General features: G+C 35.1%; 1 protein-coding gene across 4 annotated transcripts in view; it reads left to right on the top strand.

Moving 5' to 3' along the window:
* The window catches only part of Wdr7 (WD repeat domain 7), a 315,838-nt gene that overhangs the window by 152,671 nt on the left and 137,901 nt on the right, over positions 1-25,266 (top strand). The window lies entirely within an intron of this gene.

The raw sequence follows: 25,266 nt of genomic DNA, 5'->3' as shown, positions 1-25,266 counted from the left end.
AGCAGCAAACCAAGTAATCCACTTAAAAAAATGGGGAACAGAGCTAAACAGAGAATTCTCTGTAGAGGAATACCGAATGGCAGAGAAGCACTTAAAGAAATGCTCAACCTCACTAGCCATTAGTCAAATGCAAATCAAAACAACCCTGAGATTTCACCTTACACCCATCAGAATGGCCAAGATCAAAAACTCAAGTGACAACACATGCTGGAGAGGTTGTGGACAAAGGGGAACCCTTCTCCACTGCTGGTGGGAATGTAAACTTGTACAACCACTCTGGAAATCAATCTGGCACTTTCTCAGACAACTAGGAATAGCGCTTCCTCAAGATCCAGTCATACCACTCCTGGGCATATATCCAAAAGAGGCTCAAGTACACAAAAAGGACATTTGCTCAACCATGTTTGTAGCAGCTTTATTTGTAATAGCCAGAAGCTGGAAACAACCCAGATGCCCCTCAACTGAAGAATGGATGCAGAAATTGTGGTACATCTACACAATGGAATATTACTCAGCAATGAAAAATAAGGAAATCATGAAATTTGCAGGTAAATGGTGGGATCTGGAAAAGATCATCCTGAGTGAGTTGTCCCAGAAGCAAAAAGACACACATGGTATATACTCACTCATATAGACATACAACATAGGACAAACCCACTAAAACCTGTGCATCTAAAGAAACTAAGCAGGAAAGAATTTATATTCTTACCTTTATATGAATTCATTCTAAAGGAATAAAGAAGTCAACCTAGGACGATGTTGTTAAATCTCTATTTAACTTGCCTTTTACCTCTTCACCCCTGAAAGAATTTGCCTAGATTTTCATTCAGATGCTTTGGCCTGCTTTAAGCAAAAGCAGGTTATGTAACTTAGGGGCTCTTAAGTGTCTGTACTGTATGCACTGACTGGACCAGCTGTACCAAATATATTCAAATCACCACTTGTGAAAAACCAAACAGGATCAAGTTGGGCATAGTTTTCCTTAGTGTTTTTGCATGTCTGTTGATAGAATATGAATATAATACCATTAATATCACATTTCTGCGTACTGCAGATATGTCTATATTACATTTATTTTTATTTAATTGTGAAGAACCCAGAAATATGCTTATCAAAATTGTTCCATATGTAAGAAACCTTTTCTTTTCCTGCATACACTCAAAAATTAGAAAAAGGTTACGACAACTCAGTGGGTAAAGACCAACCTGAGTTCAGTTTCTAGGGTTAACATGGTGGAAGGAGAAACCTGTTCTCCACAGGATGATGTCCTCTGATCTCCACATTTATATAATATGTACACACATATATAAAGTTAATAAATGTAACAAAATATTACTTACTTAAGGGTTAGACAGAGAATGTATTTTAAAGGCAGATAACCTGGTTCTCGTGAATTGGAACTAGAAGAAAAACCATCTGTATGCTGTCTCTAAATCTAATATATGTTGTTCATATAAATAGAATCAAATGATTGTTGTCTTATTTCAGTAAGTATAGCATTTTTCAGATTGATCCATATTGTAGTTTGTGTCAAAATTTCTTTTCTGTTTAAGGTGGAATAATACTCTAATGTATGGCTCTACCATTATTGATGCTAGGTACTTGGTTCCTTTAGACTGTTTTGAATAATGTTGCTATGAATCTTGGTATATAGATACTGGCTAAATTCTTCTATTTGGAACTTTTATATTCTTTCCTGTTCTTTTAGTTTTATACTCAGGGTAGAGTTATTTGAGCATACAGTTATTGGTTGTATTTTAATTTTTTAAGACCTGCCATATTGTTTTCTACTGTGACGGTTCCATTTTGCACATCTACTATCAGTCTTATTTGCAAATCGTTGTATTTCATTGTAGTATTTTCTTTGATTTCTCTAATGATTATTAATTCTGAGAAAGAAGACATTATTTCTTAGTACTTTAACTTTGTGAAATATAGATCCACCATTCCTTACCTTTGTATTCAGTGTTTAAATAATCCTTTTCCCCTTAGTGTTTAACTTTTTTCTCTATTTTTAAATTTTTTAACTTAGCACACAGTATTATTGAGTTTCATTATGGTATTTTGAAACAAAAATCGCTTTTGTGGTTCTCCTTTCCCTGCTCCATTTCCCTGATCCCTCCTTGCAGCCTTCTCTGCTCCCTTTTATCTCTGCTCTCATGCCACGTATCCCCATTGGCCTTCCCTAGCTTCCTTAACATCTTTCCTCTCTTGTGGCCTCCTTTCCAGTTCATAATTATCTGTTTTAATGATCTATGATGTTTACTAGATTACAACTTAACAAGAATAGTCCCAATAAAAATTGAAATGAAATTATTTTGTTCTTTTTGCATGTAGTATAGAGATGTAATTTTAGGTCTTTAAACTTGTAAATTTTTGCATTATCTTAGGAAAAGAAACTACAGCTCTGTGAGTCACTGTAGGACCCTATGAAAGTTTAGACAGGCCAACCACTGTTCCATGGGAATGGGAGGTTCATCAGAGGAAGACATAGACATGTAGGTTTGTAGAGAGACTGAGAATTGAGGATACACAAGGGTTGAAATTGTCCTACTAGCAGTGGCATTGTTGACTTTTTCCATTTTTATTTATATATTTTTTTTGTTTCTGGATATGATTTGTGCCTGGTGAGAATTGATCAGATATGCCTCAGTCTGTGCAGTTTTACTAGGTATTTATGAGAAGAGATTTCTGCCAACCACAAGATTTCCTCTTTTGATAATACTTCTGTCGGTTTTCTATGAACAATTACAAAATTCTGCAGAGTTTCTTGGCATGTGTCTTTCTTTTTAGCACTTTGATCATTTTTTTTTCTTTTTATCAACAGTACAGTTTACAAGGAGTAGAAATGAGTTTTTACTGAATTTTATTGCTATTCTATGACTGTTGTGTCTTGTACATATACTGAAATCATGGTTCATTTTTATAGTTGTAATTTCTGCTTTGTAATGGCAAACTAATTTTTATCAAGAGAACCTAAACGCTCATTTAGTAGAGTCCACTAAAACTCACATTTATTTGGAATCATATTTTATTTATGCATATTAATATTATCAGTAAATGTAAATAGTTAATACAAGAGTGCTTAGTAGTTTTGTTTCAACACTAGTTAATTTTTAGTTAACATTGTGTTTGATAAAATACAAAACACTTTTAAAACATTAATATTGTCTGGCATGGTGGCACATACCTGTAATCTCAGCATGCAGGGAATGAGAGGAGGCTGGATCACTGTGAGTTTGAGGCCAGCCTGATCTACATAGTGAGGCCAGGACAACCAAGACTACACAGAGAAACCCTGTCTCGAAAAAAGAAAACAAAACCAATACTTTCCTCTTCCCCCGACCAAAAAAAACAAAAAAACAAAAAAACAAAACAAAACAAAAAACCCAAAACATTAATATTATGAAATTGCTTTCATTAAGGAAAGAATTTAAAATTTGGGGATTGCACAAAATTATGGTACACAGCCTAATTTAGTCTTTGGAAATTTTTTCTTTTAAGGTTTTATATAAGGATTTTTTTTTTAAAGAGATATTTTAAAAGTTATTCAGCATTTAAGAAAACTCATTTAGTATTTAAGAGGTTGGCTGTGAAATGTCCCTGTATACTGGTTTATGTACTGGTGGCCTTTCTGTCAGGTGGTAAGTTTTTTAGTAAATTTTTAGATCCTGAGGACTGTGGTTATAGGTTTATAGTCTCTGATGCCATTAATGGGAGTTGTTAAAAAAAATTGAAGAGGACACCTTGTTGGAGGTAGTAGGTCACTGGTGTGTATATTGTTTTCTACCCTTTCCTCTTTTCTGCCTTTGGGCCACCTTTTTGAGCTGCTCTGCTATCTGATTCTGCATTTAGGGTATTTATTCCTTCTTCTTTCAGATGTAAATCAGTGGATCCAACCAACTATGAGCCAAAAATGAATCCTTCCTCTCTTAAGTTGTTTGTCAGGTATCCTGCAATGCTCTCAAATTCTGATTAACACATTAATGAAGAAATATTTCCTTGATATTAAATGCAAATACTTGTATTGAAGGAATAATTGTTAAATAGTTTCTAAACACAATGAGCAATGTAAGTGGCTTCTAGTGCATACGGGATAGAACTTTCTGTGTCATCTTCCTGTTTTACCTTTCATAGACTTAGCCAATTGACTGTGTAAGAGCTCACGTTAATAAATGCTGGTAATCTCTGGGTGTTTACTGTTCTTTCTCTGTACTCTTTATTGGAGTCCAGTTTGTCCCAGGGACTATCTGGAAACTGAGGATAGAATAATACAAAGATATGAAGCAATTGATATTGACCTGAAAATAATTTGTATACAGTAACTTTCCTAAAGAAGCTATATTCATGTTTCCTGTTGTTTGCTAGATAATTAAGTTTCCCATCTTTCATGTTTCTGAACTTCAGTCTCACATCTTTTTTCCAACTCTTAAAATTGCAGTGTTGTCTCTAAGCCCAATATCTTCTTTACAAATATATTTTTTTCTTATCCAACCAAGCATATTCTTCCTTGGTAGTCTTTCATTCCTTCAAGTGCTCTGTGACCTGACCTTCTGTCCAGTATTCCAGTACACGGACCCTTTACCTGATCACTGGGAATACTGAGTTCAGTATTACTCAGCTTAGGGAACAGACAGGGGCTCCTTATTCCGGGCCCTGCTGACTACTTTCTGAGAAAAACTCTCTTCAGTCCCAGGGCGTGATTATTCTGATTTTCATGTCTTTCTCTATTTCTTTCATATCCTTCCCTCCTTACACTATTTCTTATTTTTAATTGATCTTTATTTTTAAAAATTATGTATTTGTGTGGGGGGTAAGTATGTACACTTGAGCACACATGCCATCAGAGGCAAGAAGAAGGCACCCAGTCCCCAAGAGCTGAAGTTACAGGTGGTTGTGGATCTTGTGAAAGAATGGAATAAGCTTTTAACCACCAAACATCTTTCCAGCTCCCAGGTCCTTATTTCTTAAAAGTCAGCATTTTGGAGGATTTGGTCTATTGTGCTTTTTAAGCTTCCTTATATTGAACCACTTACTGATAAATATTCAGCATAGCTCTGGGTTATCAACTCCTTTTCTTTTTCCCTGTTTTCAGAATAATTGCCTAAGTGTACTTTTCCATTTCTCATCAAAGCCATAGTTACTGTACTAGCTGACCTCAGTGTCATTTCTAGTGACTTCAGTTTTCTGGTGTTATCTCTGCTCCTGTCTCCCAGTGAAGCATCTTCTATACTGAATGATTTCTTTTTAAATGCCTGTCAAATAATGCCACTGTTGCTTAAATTCCAAAGATGATCCCATAGGAAACTTAGATTTGAATTCCTTATTTTGCTCACGAGGTCTGCTCAGTCTATGCTTATTGCCATCTGCTCTTGTTCATTCTCTTCTTCCAGCTACATTAGTGTTTGTTTACTTTATGAACATGTCAGGCTTCTTCTACATTTTGAAAATTGGCATATAGTTTTGTCTTTCTCCAAACTTCACAAGTCTTGTGGTACCCGAGGCCTTCCCCATGATGCTTCTTTCTCCCATGTGGCCCAAACACATGTGGACTCTATTTTAGCCACTTTCTGTACCACATTTTTACTTTTTTGCAGTGTCTATAATAATCTGGTTATTTATGTGTTTACTTTCTTATTTTCTTATACAAAAGGCATATTAAAAGGACCATGGTTATTTGTTAGCTTTGACAGTGGATCCTGTTACATGCCTGAAACATTGGAAGATGTTCGGTAAATATTTGAGCAATAGTTTAAGTAGTATGTCAGTTGCTTATTGGCCACATATAAACAGATTTTCATAATATGCAATAGTTTCAAAATTGAACCAATTTTTCTAATATCCAAACAACTTCCTTGACGTATGTTATTGGCCTCCAGTACTTACTTCTATTCACCATATCTGTTCGAGTTAGAATCCAAAGAAATGTCTATGGCCTGCTGCTGATTCCTTACTGCTCCCGAGTCTAGTTGACAGCTGAAGCAGTCACCTCTCTTAAATCCTTCTGTCCATTCTTGCAGCCCATTCACTTTGACCACTGTTGAGTACTTTGGCACTCACTGTTTATGGTGGACACAATCCCTGTACTACTAGAATCACCTTTACAAATAAAAAAGAACTCCTGTTCCTTACTCTGGTGCTTCATTTAGTCTTTTGTGCCTTTGACATAAATCTGTGACCATCATTATATTACTCTTCCACTACTTGGCTTCATCTCTCAACCTCTTTCCCTCTTTCTTTTTCTTTTTTTTTTTTCTTGTTAATTGTCTAAACATGTTAGTTTTCATTCTTTTTACCTGTTTTCATAATTTTCTTTTTGGAATCCCCCCTACTCAGGCTTCCATCCAGCAGTCTTCTCATATCTTTTTTGTTTGTTTGTTTTTGTTTTTAGATAAGTTTTATTTATTTATTTATTTATTTTAATTTATTCACTTTGTATTCTGGCAGGCCCCACTGGGCCCAGGAAAGTTTTGGCTTTGTTGGTCTCCTTGTGGAGTTCCTGTCCCCTCTACGGATACAGTGCAATTTCTATCAAAATACCAATACAATTTTCTACTCATATCTTAACACTCAACTCTGAAGTGTTTTTTGTGAAGAATTTCCAGTCTGATCCAGCAGCACCCTCCTAGGCAGGCCTCACTACTATTTGATTGTAGATAGATAGATAGATAGATAGATAGATACATAGATAGATACATAGATAGATAGATGGATATCTCCAATTATCTATTTATTTGTCCATCTCTCTTTTGAATTTCAACTTCTATTTTTGCTTTTAGGGATTTATTAGCTTTAATAATGTATTTGTGTATGTCTGCGCATGGGTATGTGTACAGTAATACCCATGCCCTTGGAGGCCAGAGGTTTCAATACCTGAGCAACATAGCAAGGCCGGAGATAAAGTGCCTTAACCAGAGAACTCCAAATACAGAAGGCAACTGCAAATCTAGATGCATCCCGTTCCTCGGAGCTGGAGTACAGACGGTTGTGAGCTGCCTGAGATGGGTGTTGGAAATCAAACCCAGGTCCTCTGGAAGAACAGAATGTACTCTTAACCACTGAGCCAGCTCCCAAGGCCCAGACATCCCTGTATCTTAACCGAAGTTCCCAGCCCATCACTGTCCAACAGACACCTGCTACAGGAGTCAACATTTACTTAATTGAAGAATTCTGAACTCGAGGCTTAATGATGTCTGAACCGTTGTGATGGTATGGACATTGTCTGGATGTGTGACTGCTCAGTTTTCTGGAGAGATAGTCCTTAATGATGACTCTTTCGAGTTATTTTCCAACAACTTTCATAGTCAGCAGTTAGGGTCCCTTGACACAACTTTGAAGTTTAATATATCTTAAGCCATAACATAATCCTACATAGGTTTTTTTTTTTTTCCCGTCTGTTATTCACACAAATAACTAATTAGATAATGCCTTTTTCTTCTTGCTTAGGGAACTTCTTACTGTGCTCTCTTCTCTCTCCTCTGCCCTTTGCAATACAATGTATCTGGAAATATTACCCCGGTTCACCTTGAATGCCTGTGCTCAGTGATCTATCTGTTTCGGCTTCCTGGGATTACAGACACATCCCTGGCTTATTTGAGGAAATTTGAACAAGAAGACTCATTTTCATAGATATTGAAGGGGTCTAGGTTATAGATTTGGTTCCTGTTATTGACCTAATAATATTTATTTTAATCAGATCACAAATGCTTTTTTTGCCTCTAGTAGTCATTTATAAGTATGCTTAAAAAATGTATCATTTAGTCTTGTTTTAGGTTTTTTTTTTTTAACTCTGTTTGTTTGTTTCTGAGACAGAGTTTCTCCATGTATCCTGAGCTGTCCTGGAACTCTCTCTCTCTATGTAGACCAGGCTGGCCTCAAACCCACTGAAATCCACCTGCCTATACCTCCACAGTGCTAGGATTAAGGCATGTGCCACCATTGCCCACTGTTATTAGTTTTTTAAACTGAAACAGGTATTTAGCATATAAACTAGGTGTTATAGTGTATATAGAATCTATGAGAGCTTACTTCTATACTTAACTAAGTAGTACAAAAATTTATATATGTTATTGTGTCTAATTGCAGTTTAGTTATAGTTTATCCATTATTTTGGCAATAGACATTTGTGTTAGGTTTATGCTTGGTTGGTTTTGTTTTTGTTTTTGTTTTATTTTTTGGTTTTCCCCATTAAAAATCTTGGTGCTATGAACATGTGATCTGTCTACTTAACTATAATGTGTACTTAGGACTGGAGTTGCCCAGCTTATGAAAATAGCATATGAGATTGTGTGGTTTAACAATTGGTCTAACACATCCTATTTTTAAGTTTTGTCAATTGAAGTACACATACTTGTGTGCACCATAGTTCCACTGTTTGTAGAGGAAGGAAAATTTTATGAGCTCATGAGCAACATAGCCACACTCTGTCTCAAAACAAAACAAAATAGTCCTTTTAGATGGAAGAGATTAGATTAATTCACAGGAAGGGAGTGATACCCATTTGCTCTTAGCCGCATCAGAGTTTGAATGTGTTTGTGTCTTTCCACTTTTGTGAAAGACATGTACAAAAATGTTTTTCAAGATTCTCTCTCTCTCTCTCTCTCTCTCTCTCTCTGTGTGTGTGTGTGTGTACTTGGAAAGGATGCTTTTTTTAAAATGTTCTTAATTTTTATGTTGTGATTTTATCTGTGTCTCCTTTTATGGTTAGTGATTTTTTGATCTTAAGAAAGACTTTATACCATCATTTATGCTTTCCTTCAAGAGCTAATGTTTTACCACAGTCATAGTGATTAGTAGTTTGATAATAGTTGATTTTGTGTGTGATGGAAGCATAGAGTTTAATTTTCTTTTATTCATACAGCAAAAAAGGAAAAGAAAACAAAAACCACTATTTTGAGTGTGTATGTGCATGAACTGTTGTTTTATTGCTGTTCTTTCTTTTCTCATTTTATTGTATGTGTGTGTACATACACACACACACACATACACACACACACACACACACACATTCATTCCTTTTGCAGGACCTTGCTGTTTTTATTACTGTAGCTTTATAATCAGTGTTTATACTCTATAGAGCATGTTCTCTTTTCTTTGTTTTCCTCTTTAGAGATGTCTTGCTTATTCTTGGAGCTTTGTTCTTCCAATAATACAGTGTACAGTCAAATTAATAATTCATCACAAGCTTTGCTGGAAACCACTGTCTTTCCCTGCACACCTGCTTCTGGAAACATATGACTTTGGGAGCAGTGCTGTTTTTTGCAAGTAAATGCATCTTGAGTGGAGCATGGAGGTCAGGGAGGGGGTGAATTGCTGTGACAAATCTCTTGTCTTATCCTTCTTTCTTTGTCAGAAAAGCCACTATACGGAACACTGGGGACAGAGTGAGCCATGAAGTCAGGGACCCCCAGGAAAATCCTCTCGCAGGAAAGTATATGTGGGAAAGACAAGGCCTCATTAATTTCTAACATTATTAAAATTTGCAAGACTGACTCTGGGCCCTTAGCATGTCTAATGTTCTGAGCTCTCTGACTCACAGGTAGACTGTCTTCTATGGGCAAAGTCCACTTTTGTTATTTTAAAGAACCCATAACTCCTCCAGTTATTGTAGATTCAAGTAAGTGAGATACCTTTCCAGTAAAAGACTTGTTATAATGTAGAAGTCTTGATTACTTTCCTAGAGTTATTTAAACTTCTGCCTGATACCTGTCCTGATATAGGATGGGAACTTTGATTTGCTTTCAGAACTTCATAAAAAAAATTTTTTTGAGGCAAATAAGACTTTGGTGCATGAGCTTAATGCTGCTTCCCACCCCCCATCTCCCATCTCTGTATTTATAGGAAGAAGGGCTTATTATCTGAGAACACGGCTCATTAACATGTGCTTTCCTTTTATGACTGATTGCACAGCCAGGAGGGCAGCAGGTGTGCTGTGGCATGTGGGAGACTTCTCGTTTTGTTTCTCTTCGTAGAAGGCAGCACGAGGGGCCTGGGAGAATGCACCAAGAGGAGTGACATGTAAATTGGATGGGTAATATGGCCCATAATGCGAAGTTCTCCATTGGCTATTGTAAATCATTCCAGAGTAATTAGTGTACTGTGAGGCAGGACGTAAGGCCTCTTTTTTGTTGTTGTTTTTGTACTACTGAGGGAAGAAAGTGGTTTCTGCTTTAGTATTTCTTCCTTACAGCATGGAACGTATGGCAGCATTAAACTCCACTCACACAATTTGACAAACACCACACACATATGTATGCATGCATGCATGAACACATTTAGCCCATGTGAAATCTCATATATACTCCTCCCTGTAAATGCACGTGTGTGTGTCCACACTTACCATGCAGTACTTACTCTGGCTTATATTCTAAGATTCTGTTATTGCGGGAAAGGCATGTAGTAGCAAATCACAAAAATGACTTGTGGACGACTTTGCCTCCTACCTCTGGAGGACTTGACATTAAGCAGTGTAGGAACAAGGTTAACCATTGAACAAACTTAACAATTCTCTTTGTAGTATGTGTGTGCACCCAAATTTATGTTCATGAAGATGCATGTCCATGTGTGCAGTCATGACTATAGATCAACCTCACATGTTGTTCCTTGAACTTGTGTTGGTTTTGGGGACAGGGTTTCTTACTGGAACATGATGCTTAGTGATTAGCCTAGACCAGCTGACCTCTTTTTTTCCCCAGCAGTGGGATTACATTCATGCACTACCATGCTTGGCTTTTTCATGGGTTCTGGGAATCAAACTCTGGTCATCATGCTAGGCCAGCCAGCACTTTATCAAGCTGGCATTTGAGTTGTGACAGGGTTTGCCAGATGAAAGAAGCATCATGGGGTCCTTCCTTTTCCTCCATTTTGTTTCTTAATGATTGGTATGCAAGGAAGCTTTCACAGTCTCTCTTTGCAGTCCTCTTCCTTCTCTACCATTCTTTGTTTTGTTTTGTTTTTTTTTCCACATCTATGTCTCAAAGGTGCTTAAACTTGGCTATATTTAAACTTCATTTTATCAGTGACCCATTTTCCCAGCTCTGAACCTTGACTCTTGAGCTGCTTGGCCCTTCTTCCTTCTTGATGTCTTTTGCTTTACACACAGACAGAGATACAGCTAAGGAGATGGGCCAGTGAGTCAGAGCACTTGCTATGCAACCAAGAATACCTGAGCTCTATTCTCTAGCACCCAATCAAAAACTAACAAAAACTAACCCAAACAAAACAAAAGCAGGCATGACCACAAGTACCTGTAAGCCTAACACTGGGGGATAGAAACCTACAGATTCTGGGAGCTTGCTGGTCAGCCTGCAAAGCTAAAACATCAGGCTTCAGGTCCAGTGAAAGACCCTGTTTCAAAAACTAAGTTGGAGAATAGAGGATGGTACCAGCTTTCCTTCTCTTGCCTCCCCTGTGTGCCTGGGTGTGTACACATGCATACACCAATAAATAAAAATAAAGTAATAAACAGAATTTATTTTGTCTAAAGAGATTTAGATAAAATCTCTTGTCTCCATTTTTGCCTTTGTAACCCTAGCCTCAAGCTATTGCATTTTATATTTCAATTCTCTTCAATGGATAGTTGTTGGGTTTATTTTTCTAATAATCACTGTATGGTTTTGAAGTCTTCTGTTTTTCATTGCTTTTATAAGCTAGTTTCTTCAGTCTAGTATTCACAAAGCTTCACTTAATGCTTCTTCAGCTCTGTCTTTGGTTAGTATAAGCTAGAGCTATTCTGCTTCTGTCCTTTATTTATTCATTCAGCAAATAGTCCTTCAGTGTCCACGCCTAGGCATTGTACTAGGCCCTTGGACAACATCTATAAACACAGATATGGGAATTTCTATCACTGTCTTCATGTAACTACATCCTACCAGGTAGTAAAAGTGATTTTGGGGAGGGTGATGGGCATAATAAATGCTTATATTAAAATTTTCGTCATTGATTTATTTAGTGTGTGTGTGTGTATCCAGGATATGTAAGAGAAGTCAGAAGACAACTTGGGGCAGTTGGCATTCTTCCATCATGTAGGTTATGGGAATTGAACTCATGTCATGAGGCTAAGTGGCAACTGTCTTTCCATGGTGAGCTATCTCACCAACCCTTGAATGTATTTTTAGTGTATAGTTGAAAATGGGGAACAGATAGAGGAGGTTAAGGAGGAATAAAAGGAAAGAAGCTCTGTGGAGGTATAGGAGCTAGAGGGTGGTCAGATAGGACTCTACTTCTGCTCCTGTTTTTTAATTTTTTATATGCAACCCTTTCTTCCTGTCTAACCCAAGTGGATTTAGGGACCTCCCTTGAATGCCACTTTTGCCTTTTGAGACCACGTCTCTGAATATCCACGAGTTTCTTATTTTTGTACCTGTGTCATAACAAGTATTGCTTTACTTTTTGGATTCAATTTATTTGTTCATCCATTCTTGCTTTTTCAGATAGTTATCCTTATCAAATTAGCTTAGTATATAGATTAATGTAGATTATTAGAGTACATTTTTGGGTGTATCTGTGAAGGTGTTTCCAGAAATGATTGCTATGAGAACAATGACTGAAGAAGACCTGCTTAAATATGGTGGTATATCTAAAAGGCTGAGAGTCTGCGTGAAACAAATGTAGAAGGAAGAGGAGACTCTGTAGGGCAGGCTTGGTCTTTCTCCTGCTTCCTGACTGCTTGAGGGGAGCAGCCGTCCTTCATGATGCCATCACACTGTCTTGATTGTGTGCCTCCCCATAGACCCAAGGCAACGGGGCCAGATGGCCATGGGTGGGCACGGTGATCCCGAATCAGTGCTTTCTTCTTTAAGTTAATTTTCTAGTTATATGTCACACTGATAGAAAAGGAAACAGTGTGGATTACTGTTAAGTTCCAAAAGCTTTGCAAAAACTTTTTATCTGATTGTTACTTCTTTAACATAGTAGCTTAAAGTATCAGTAAATAAGAACATCAGATTCATACCAGCAATAAGAGTAAGAAACTTACTCAACCATTATGCTTCAGGATTTTTATCTTGCCCCTCTTTCTTATACTGTGTACTCCTTTGTTTTCTAGTTTACTTTCTTATTTGTCTTCTATGTTTGTGTAGTTTTGTCTTCATCTCCATGCGTACATTATTCCTCTGAGTCCGTGCACCCCTCCTGTATGTGTGCCTCCATTCCTCTTGTGTTAGATGTGTTTATGCGAGTAGAGTGGGGGTGTTGGTAGTACTTTGTATCTTCCCTGAATATATAAATGCACACATACAGGAGGGGATGTGCAATGAATGTTTATGACCACTGAATACAAAGAAGTCTTCATTAACATTTCTTAGTGATAAAAAGACTACCTCTTCTCAATGTCATTTTTTACCTGACCCTGATCACACGGACTTTTAATTCGTCTCCCTCTGTGTTTCCTTTAGAAATCAGATAGGCATTGTCTACTTTAAAGTCTTTATATTTATGGTTTTAGCAGCTTGGCTTTCTGTGTGAAGCAACTGGTAAATAATTATATTTGTAAATGTAAATGCAAGTAAAATGTTTTATAATGGCTGGAAGAAGTGAGGGTGAGAAAGGGTTTCCATCACTCTGAGTTGCAGCCCCTAAGTGTGTGGTAGTTCCTGGAATGAGGAGAGTGCTCCTTCCCAAGCCTGTCAGTCACTCCACTGACTAGAGATACAGGGTGGGTCCTGCTGCCAGAAACACAACTGTTTCTTTCTTTCTTTCTTTCTTTCTTTCTTTCTTTCTTTCTTTCTTTCTTTCTTTCTTTCTTTCGAGAAAAAAAAACATAAAATGAACCTTATGTTTGCTCAAATTCTTAAAATCATTAGTACTTTTTTGAAATTAATCTCCATATGATTTCCGTATGTAATCACAAGTGCACAGTTTAATGAGTTCAACTGTTGAACATGATTTTAACATGTAAAAACTATCCAGAATATACAAAAGCCATAGTTTATTTCCACCAACACAAAAATTCTGTAGTTTTCCCATTCCTAAATTTGATCTATGTTTACGTTGGTTTAAAAAAGCCGACCAGTCCCCTCCTCCCCCAGTAACCTAATGCTTCACTGCTCTCCTCAAATAAAAGAATCAATATATGCACCAAACGCTCACGAGCAGCCCTGTAATAATAAACCAGAGTACATGAAATTGAAATAACTAATTCCAGGAAAACAAAAACAAACGGGTTACCTTTGTAACCAATCACAGTCTTAAAAACAGATGATGTGCAGTATTATAAATATAAATATTCCTGTAATTTAGTTTTTCTAAGAAACCCTTAATCTTCACCTAAAGGTATTAAAATAATGCATTTGATGTTCTTTGTATTCTCACAATCATGAATTTAGTATAAGAAATTCTAAGCCAAGATATTTAAAAATCTACAACCTGATTCAAATTTAGAATTTCTTTTTTTTTATCCTTTTAATTCTACACACATTTTAACTTGAACATTTTTAAAGGAGTACATGCATTTTGAATCATTACATTTTGCATCACATATTGAAGTATTGTATGACATAAAATATCTTTTAAAAGTCTGTATCAATTTTCCTAGAAACAGATTACCTTCATTTGTCTTACCAGCTTTTGTTTTGCTGATTTCTCATTTCTCAATTGTACCCAAAAAACTAAATGTACTTTAAAATACTCATTCTTTATACTGTTGCAAACATATCAAATTCTTATGCAAAATAGTAAGAGATCAAAGTATATTATTCGCTGTCTTACTAATCTTTGATAGTTGTACTTTGATAAATAAATAGATCATCTGAGATTCAATAGGCCAATTGCAGCATGTAATAGCTATTCAGAGGCAATTAAACTGCCTTTTTTCATGCCAGCATGCGAGCTGTCCTTTTACAACCTTCAGCTTGATTCGTGGTGATTCAAAATTAACTTAAAAGTCTTGTTTGCTGACAGCTTAAAGCTTAATTGACTGAAAGCCAAATAGAGTGTGTTCTGCATTCAGCACTAAGGCTATTGATAAAGCCATGTGTAAATTGTGCATGGTGAAAGACAGTGATTGGGCCTCCTGTTCATGTATTAGTCCACAACTTAGCATTGCTGCACAGTCAGAATTGCTTTGCCGAGTCTTTTATCACACCAGGTTAACTCTCTCTGGAGCTGCCCCAGCAACAGAGCAGTCAAGTATCGAGCTTCCGCGAGACTGTGAGCCTGCCGCAATTCTGTTTCTTACCTGTGGTTTCATGTAAAAATAGACAATACTGGCCTCCTCTCATCTCTGAACGAGACCTCTGGTGGCATTTTTCAGGAACCTGTGGGCTTTTTTGTTTTTGTATTGGTCACTTTAGGAAATAGCCAAGTCTTTTGCTTGAGGAGTTTTGAAAATATTTTAAGAAAAATGAGTATCATAATAATGATATCTCTTACAAAAGTTAAATTTCATTATTTTGGACATTTAACTGTAATAATAATAATGGGTGCTTAGTAACCTCAAGTATAACTATTATATTCTAATAATAATTAGACTGGGGTATACTTTACGAACTTTTTACATAAAACATATTTCACTGATTTTGAATCTTACATGTGTATTTCTTTTTTTAATTTATCAAATACTGATTTAATAGTTTAAAATTTAAACTTTTCATATAACACATGTTGAAGATGTTTTATAAACATATTTGTAGTGCAAGTTTTGAGGGTTTTTTTAACACACTATGCATGTTGATATTTAAATATGACTGTGGTAAACTCTTCCTTCTATTTCTTAGGTCAGCTTAATTTTACAGAATCACCTTCTAAAATCAATGAAGATTCACTATATATTTCTGACTTCTCATTTATATATATTGTCTACAGTAAATAAATATTTGAATTTCAGTTAATCTAATGAATCCTTAAAGGCATGAATTCTTTTGAAAACATTTTTTATAATGTATATTTTAAAAAACACAGTTACATTGTTAAGGAAAATAAATACAATTCCCTTCTTTGTTTTTAGTATTTTAAAGAAGAGGCTAAAATTTAATATAGGGATAAAAATCATTGTCCCTTAAATATACCTTAAAAGAATTATTCTGATGAACATAGGGCAGGTGGCATAAGTTTTGAGTTTATGGTAAATAAAAAATTTTCTGTACAGAATTTGAAAGGGATACAAATTGTACGGCTAGGCCTTATAGACATTCTTAGCACTGCTGGCAATCATAAAAGTTCAAACCTACTGAGGTGCTGGAAGATCTGAAGTCAGCTTTAGCAGTGCCAATTATTTAATGGATTTTGATTTTGAAATTTAGAGGCATGGTCTTGTGTTGTCAGGCAACCTGCCTTGAAGCTCAGTGTGTCGCAATGTTGGTGTTAAACTCCCAGCAACTCATAGAAGCACCAATTTTTATAAATTATGTTTTTAAAAACGTATTTTTAACAGGTCATTATAATTGCAAACTTCTTTATATTGTATTTGCAGCACAGGAATATTTTTGAAGCTTTTGAGATTTCCAAGTTGGAAAGGTGGAGGTTCATGTTCATAACCTTCTCGCTGGCTCTGGCTCTCTGTTCTCTCTGCTGGGGCAGCGGTCAGTTTTAGTGTTTCTTCACATGTGCTGAATGTTTCTCCATTTCATAATGACTACTCCAATACCTACTGTTACTTCATTCCTTGATCAGTTTTAATATATCAGCTAAGGAAAAGTGTGGACATTCTAAACTCCAAGAGGGTGTTGATGGAACTCTGAAAACCTCAGTGCTGCCACAGTGCTACTCTGGGACAAGGGAACTTTAAAGATAATCTAGGCTGACAATGGGTTTTCTTCTTTAATATTTTGAATCATGAAATATTTTGCTAATTACAATGTGGTATAAATGCCAGAATATGTAATTTTGTACTTATTTCTTAGCAACTGAGCTTTATTTTGATTTTGTATTATTAATTATTAGTATTATTCAGAGAAAATGAAAATAATAGATCAAAAACTAATAATTGGCATACTAGAAAAATTTCAAATACTGGTATTTTATGTGTCTATAGTATATACTTGGAGTTTTAAACCATCTAACAACTAAATGAACTGTTTTATTTGTATTTATAGCCTAAAACACACCTAGGAAAAGATTACATCTTAGTCACTTAAATATTCAAATAATGCCATGACTCTCATTTACATTGGGATCTATATTAAATAAATGAAAATACTAAGTTGTGAAACTTTGGTAGGATCATAAGTATCTGGTCATATATTTTTCTTTCAGCTTTATAAACGAAGGACAAATTAATGTCGTAACGAAACAAGATTTTCATGGATATCAGCTTGAAAGTGAGTTTAATGCTATACCATGAGAAAAATACTTTTACCATAAAGTGATCTAATAGCATTACTAAATTAAGAGTGTTCTGTGTTATATACTTAACCTTCTAGGTAATAGAAGATAAGTATACTTTGATTTTCCTTTTCAATTTTATACTATTTAAAATGATAATGGGCATGGTAGAGTAGTTATACAAGAACTGAGATGAATATCTGTTGAAATTGAGATAATTATATTGATAAAGGAAGCAGTGTTTAAAAATACACTCAAGGTCAAAGATCACCCACCTACCAATGGATTCTCAATTGAGATGAGTCTAATCCTGCTTTATTTCTTTGTGGGACTAAATAACATTTGATGCTGAAAGGTTTTATATGTGTAGAACAGTCTGGAACGACTTGATTATAGCTCTGTGAAGTTGTGTCTTGTTTCTAACCGAGACTGATTATTACACTGAAGTCCTTTGTACTAAACGCTTGTCACCTTTGCATGCTACTCCCTGGCAAGTGTGTGTTAATATTTGGGAGTGTTTTGATGGGATGTACAGTGTCTGACGGTGACTGGCACGCCTACATACTGACGAGCACTCACTTGCTGGTCTACACTAATGCTCTAGAAGGTGCCGGACAAGTTTAGATGTTAAGCTTTTTAGGAAGAGTGAATGATGGCTAATGATTATTTAATGACGGATCTCTGGACTGAGAGGCATTTAGCACTCAAAGTATACTGCAAAGCCTATTTCTCAAAGCTTCAGACAGGTTTATTTGGTCTCACCTTGAATAGAACAGTGCCATATTGATTTCATTGGTGTGGATTTAAACACACTATCGGCTTAGAATAGCACCACTATATAGTAGAAAATGATTGTCCTAACCCTTATGGTGACTCACAGCAATTCTTTCACATTACCATGTGAACTTCGGAAGTGATTATGAATTATTCCCAATATTTGTAGTTTAGTTTATGACTTTGGGAAATATTTGTACATATATTCTCACAGCAAGCAGACATTACTGACAGGAAGATTTATGTAGAAGTACTTAAGACTTACATTCATATTTTAAGTTAGTAACTTTTACTGTCTATTGTATTTGAAGACACTTGCTTGTGGCAGTGGATGATACTGTAGATGACACTCTGAGTTTCTCTTTCTGTGAAAGCACATAAGTCTTCAGTTTATGGATGGTAATGAGGTTCATGCTAAGTGCATTACTTTTAGTATTTTAATATTCCCTTTGAATTCCCATGTAAGACTTTTTATATTTATTTCAGATGTCTGAGCGTATATCCTTCCCAAATTCTTGTATTATTATGTTATATAGTACCATAGATGAATACTTAAGTTTTCTCTAATTATTTTTGTTTACCTATTGCTTAAGGAACATTTAAAATTGTACAGTGTTGAAAGTTCCCATTAGTAAATCACATTGGATCAGGTGTTAAATATTAGTAAGGTTCTCTGCACAAACACCGACTTCCAGTCTGGTTAAGATTCTAGATATCGGTCTAAATTATGCCCACTCTTTGGCCCCTTCACCCGGTCACTAAGACACTGAACCTCCTAATGTTCTGTGTCTTAAAAATACATATACAGCAGCTGCTGAACCTCCATTTTCTCTACATGTCTACCCCCGCTATATCTTGTACCCATGAGATGTTCTCATCCAGGCCTGGACTTGCTTTCTTTTCCTTTACAAACTTTAATATTATTTGGCTTTGTATTAAGTTTGGAAAGTAAGTGTAACGCACTTATGATTAAAGCATCACAACAAATACAAAGCTACTGGATGTTTGATTCACCTTAAATACACAGGTGGAATTTGTTTACCTCCATTATTAAAAATAATTAAAAATAGACTTGAAATTTTTTGATGGTGGTTTTTAAATGAGGAATTTATTTCTTCAATGTATTTTGATGGACTTTCCTTTCATAAGAATTTTTTATTATTTTTTTTGCAGAAATCAAAAACATTGGGTAAAGTATTAGAAAAACGGCCTTTTCTCTTGCTAATGGAAAAGCAAGTAATATCTAAGAGATGTTTTTATTACACATTTCCTTCTTGCTGTGGGTTGTATCTTCTGTGTTGAGTCTTTGTATGGGAACTTATGACACTAACACTGATGGACTTATGGGGTGGTGATAAGAATTCTCAGTACGTTTTATCTTCTTGTGACTTGATAGTCTTTTTTTTTTCTCTTCACACAATTTCCTAGTTCAGTAAAATGATAATTTAGCCATCTTTGGTATGTGTGTTTACAAATATTAATAATACATATTTTATGATTTTTGTATATGGGAATATGTTTTATAATATAAATAGAATCAAGATAAGAGTTGGTCAGGGAGCTCTCTCTTTTTAACTCCTAAGTTGCCTAATGATTTGAACTAGTCAAGAAGAATTTTGAGTAAATTGTTGTTTTAGTCTATAATAGAAATAGATTGCTTTTAAACTAGCATCACCTCTGTCAACCTGAGTATTTCACTATTCACATATACTGGTTGAAGCATTAAACTTTTCTGTTAGTACTCATTTTATAAATGACAGATTTCCCAATCTATAGTCATAGTATTTCAAGGAATAAGCTATTCCTGTGTCTCTCAGTATCATGGTAAGATGAACTCATGTGGGCCGGGAAAAGTTTCAAGGCCCAGAGGCTGCTATATTCTGACATGTGCAAGATGGCAACTAAAATTGAACTAATAAGAAATCATGTTCAACAGCTGCATAGAAAAGAATCAGTTTTAACATCTGGACATGCTTTCAGTTAATAGTATAGGTTTGTGGTAAAGGAAATATTTATGGACAGAAAGTACAGGAAGAAAAAGTGCCAAATTAACAACTGAAATTAATTTGACAATCTAATTAGCAATGCATTAAAATGAGGATGTGTAAAACAATTTAATAAGTTAATTTAAATTAAAGCCACATGTAATAATCTTAAAAGCACACAATTCTTCTGCATGCAGTTAAAAATGGCAAAATCCTACACACATGAAAAGAATAAAAATGAAAATTTTATGTACTTGTCTATTAGATTCAAACTTTCCACTTTTTCATACTGTCTGAAGCTCCTTAGAAGTCTGTGGTTAAAATAAAAATTGGCCATTTACCAACATGTGTATTCTTTTGGCTTGAGACAGAATAATAATTCTATGAAAATGATGAACAGATAGTCAGTACTTTGTGAGTGGCTCTTTAGACTTTGAGCATAGACTGTTTACTTTGGCTTGTCTTTTTCTGTAAACTCAAATATTTATATTCCTGTTTATTTATTAACATGGTTCTTTAAAAAATTCTTAAGTTGCTTTTGAGTTTGCATTTTTAAAGTTTTTTTCTATATTTAACCTAACTTTTAAAATTTTTACATTTCTTATTCAGTTTTAAAAAATTATAGTGGATGCTAAAGTTTATCTCATTTTAATAATTCCCAGAATGCTCAGCATCCCAAGAAATCCTGTTTGCCTTTGCTGTTTGTGCACTGGATGGACTCTTCACTAGAAAGTTGGCCCTAGGCTTAGCTGAGCCATCACAAGTTTGCCCAAGGCACCGTATTCTCACTTCTGTTTCCATCCCTACTTCTTACAAGGCAGCAGAAGGGAAGGCAGTGTGTGATGAGTTTTCAAAAGTGGAGCCAGCAAGAAATCCCTTGGAAGCTATAGCTTTCTCCACAAGAGCTTTAACAAGTAGGAACTTGAAGTCACGTGTCACTATTTCATTGTTGGGAATAGAAGTGTAGTAATTGAAAAGAAGACTACAGATGCTCCATCTATAAACAGATGTCCTTGTTAACCCTCCTCTGTGGTGTAAAGCTCCATCTATAAACAGGTGTCCTTGTTAACCCTCCTCTGTGGTGTAAAGCAGTTGTCTTTTTTGGTCTCAGCTTCATGCCACTGATGTAATTTTTATGTGAATCCAATAAGTGGTTTGTCATTTTATGAATAAAAATGATCCAGGTGTAACAGTTTATTTTACTGAGCTGTAATGAATAGGTATAAAATCCCTGTGGACACCTTCTGACCATTCAGGAAATTTGTGTTTTAAAGTCTCTTCAGTCTGTTACAGAAACACAATTTTCTATGCCAATATATGTTAAGGAAGTATCATCATAGGAGTTGGGTTCTTTAGAGCAACAAGTACAAGAAAAGATAATCTATGCAAATGATTTGCTGCTTTCAAATCTGTACAACTTACATAAGCATGTTTCTGCAAGTTTTCTTTTTTCAAGAAAATTTGTTACAGTGTGTACAGCTTTCAGAAAAACTTGGTTATATATTTAAATTTAACTTTGAAAAGTAAGTGGAATCAGAAATTGAACTTTCTATGGGAAAATAGCCTACATGTTTTTAATTAATTATCTAGATATCATAATTACTTAAGATGTTTTTAAATCCCTGTGGAGTTTGTTTTTTCACACAGTGAGACTGTTTGCCATAAAAGTAAAGACAAGAAAACCGATTTGCTTTTTTTAATAAAGGGAAAGTAGAATAATACAGGTCATAGAAACCACTGTGCTAGTACTGTGTAGAGAAAAAGAAATACTTACATGAATTACTAAAAGCATGCACATTGCTGTCAGTAGGTAAGCGCTCTTCAGGCTAGCCTACTGGCATGCACCATCACAGCAGGCAGAATGCTTTAAGGTTTTAATTATCAAAATAATTAGCACTGGACACCGATAACACTAATTGTTTTACAAAGTAATTTTAACATGGTCAGATATTTTGCTTTGATCTGATTTGGCAGGAACTGCCTTCATGCATTTTTAAAAGCACACACATAATACTCATTTTTGCAGAGACATTACTTCAAAATAGCTTAATCAGTGAGTGGCCTGAGACCCTGGCATTTGCAGGAACCAGTGTGTTCCAGCAGGGGGCCATCATGCATGCATACAAATTAATAGCACGTTTGTTTACTCTGCTGTTTTGAGTGGGGAGTGGTGCAGCACCTGCAACAAAAGCAGAAGCCGCACTAGGTGTGTATGGGGAGGGGGCACATTCCCTCCACCCCACCAGTATGTGAGGAACATGCTGGCAGACGGAGCACAAAGCTAAGCAACTGTGTTTTTAACACAATGGGAGAAACTGCTAGGCTCCTTACTGTGCGTGTACCTCCTTAAAAATAGTGTGAAATCGAAAATGCATGCAGGTGCTCCGTGACAGTCCTTTTAAATTAGCTGCTCTTCCTTTTCTTAAGAGGCTGAGAAGATGCACAACACTTCTGAAGTGTGTAGTTTAATTCACTCACAATTATATATATTACCTGCTGTAGTTTACTTGTGATGTTTAGTGTAAGCTGGAGCACTCTAAGTTATTCCAACAAATGCAGGTAACTTGTAACACTCCCACTGAATCGTGTGGTTCAGACAAGGAACCACATTACTAAATTACACTGATTGCCACAGATCTGTGCCTTCTTCATTCTCTACATTCAACTCTGAAATAGTCAAGAAAGAAGCGGTAAACTAGATAGCTGAAATCTAATCAGCAGAATGTCATTTTAAATTTCTTTAAAACTAGATTGTTTTAAAACTGAGTTAATATTAAAATAATTTTCTTCTTTTAAAGATTTTTAAATCTATTATTAAAAAAGCTTTTTGAAGGTGTATTTGGAAGATTTCGATTTTATGTCTTTGAAGTTTCGCATTTTTTATGGCATTGTATTTTGTCTGTCATAAAGAACCCGAAGAATAGCAAATGCATACAGAAATATTTAGTTAATCTTACGTAAAAACATTTAGATGGTGAAGATTTCTCAGTTTCAGTGTTTTGAAATGTAATTCTAAAATGTGGTCAATACATTTTAAAAATCTCAAAAAATATCACTCAGGTATAATGTCTTGGAAACCTCTATGTCTGGGGATATAATCACATTTGTTGAGTAGCTACAAATAGAGAGTTAACTTAATTAGCAACATATGATGATGAAACAGCATTTAGCTTAAAAATGAATAGTAAATATTCCATTAAGCACCAGGTCCATCGGTTAAGATATGAGTCATTCAAGAGGAAGGTGATTTTGGTTAAACTATATCTAAGAAACCATTTGACCAACTTCTTGAAATCTGATTTGAAAGCTTCTAGATAGCAGATTTCACTGTCATGCATCATTTTCAGTTCAACTTCACCTGATATGCCATTTTATATCCTTGTTATGGTCTTTATTCGCTAATATCATCACATGACATTTTAAATGTCTTCAGGCTTGAAAAGCTAGAAGTAGATAATTTGAAAAATTTAGAAGAATATTTTCCTAGTGAGAAAATAGAAATCTGTTGTGGCTCTGGGGAATCCATAGAGCCTTGAGCACTGTGCCAGGCCAGGCTGCGTTAATGCCACAGAGGCATTGTAAAAATATATTATTCATCTTTAGCTGTGAAAGACCAGTGTTAGCAAAAAAACAAAAAACAAAACAAAAAAACAAAAAACAACAACAAACAAACAAAAAACAAAACAAAAAATTTCATTGCAAGTAAAACAAGCTTGTAGAAACCAGAATCAAACTATTTCCTAGCTTAATCCAAATTAATTAAAATAATTTCATCATCTGCCATGGATGGATCATGTAATTCATGTTTTCTTTTCTTTTTATAAAACACCTTTTAAAAAATAAACTATATATAATATGTCTTATTAAGTGCAAATTATTTTTACCTTGTTAGGTATCACATTTTTTCTATTTAAGCCTAAAGAAAAACATTTAATATATATCTCTATCTACCAAAAAGAAATAGATACTTCTGAATTTCAAAAATGAATTTTTGAGTACATTTCAATTCCTATCAGATTCATAAAATATTCATATTCTTATGAGTGATACTTGGACTCTATTGTGTACCAGAAGTTTCAGACAAAAATTGTTAATATATTAGCTTTAAAAATCCTAGTTGTACGTTTGTGAAGTGAGACATGTTTTACAGATTGTTACAATTCAAAGGGAATACCAATTGAATTCAACTACAGTGTTCATTAATTTTAACTAAAATTTCCTCAGATAAAAGTGTGTTATTCAGTCCTAAACAAAGAATCAATTTTTAAAAAACAGTTTCCCCATATCAAACCACAGAGTTCTTAAAGTATTTTATCAGGGTAGTAAATTGGTAGTATCTACTTATCTGCGGTTTTAATACCTAATACAATAACAACCTTCTATCAATATATGGCTAATTGCTAATATAAAGTATCTACTGGTAGTCCATCTCTCATAAAACTGCCTTTAGCTTTAATTCAAATCCATTGATTCCTATTCCAGTTAAAGCTGAAGAACTTAATATGTCTTTTAATCCTTTTATTGTAAGCTAGGATAAAATTAATTTTACCCTAGAACTGCACAAAGCCAATTAACATGATCTTTAGAGTTATTTAGTAAAGTGCTTCAAATTGTTAAATTTATCTTGACCTCTCGGTTGCACTCTCTGACTGCTTTTTAAATGAAGCAATCAATATCGCACAGCCCTTTTAATAGCTTAAACTTCTCAAATATTTTACCTGTGCTCCAGTTAAGCTGTAAGCAAAGTGTTTATTCCTGTTCCTGTAAATCTGGAGTCAATTATGCTAAATTTAAAGACAGCTATGCACTTTTGAGAAACCCTACAAATTAAATGTTTGTTTTAATAAAGTCAAAACCTCATGTTGTGTTAAAAGTAGCCCAAACGTCAGGCAACATCATGTTCACACAGAATTTGTTTTCTGTTTACAACTTCAGTATAAGACATTTATGTCCCTCACCATCCAGGTCCTTCTATTTTTCTGCACAGGCTAGTTGAAGGTATTAATTTTCTTACTGTGATAGGGTGATCAACCGTCCTGTCAAGAAAATGGATCTCTATGTCACCCTTTAGCATGATTAAATGGAGCCATGTCTTGTGAAAAGAAAAAAAAAATACAGATTTTCATGAAACTGTAGGAAGGTTTACTTTTAAAGAATTATTTTATTTTTAACAACTCCAACTCTCCCTTTTGCTTGGCAGTTTCATTTATAGGAACCATTGCAGCTAATTAACACATTATTGCTTTTT

Source organism: Meriones unguiculatus, chromosome 2 (assembly GCF_030254825.1).
Source record: "Meriones unguiculatus strain TT.TT164.6M chromosome 2, Bangor_MerUng_6.1, whole genome shotgun sequence".
Lineage (NCBI taxonomy): Eukaryota > Metazoa > Chordata > Mammalia > Rodentia > Muridae > Meriones > Meriones unguiculatus.
The sequence above is the reverse complement of the archived record's forward strand: the minus strand, read 5'-3'. Positions and strand labels throughout refer to the sequence as shown.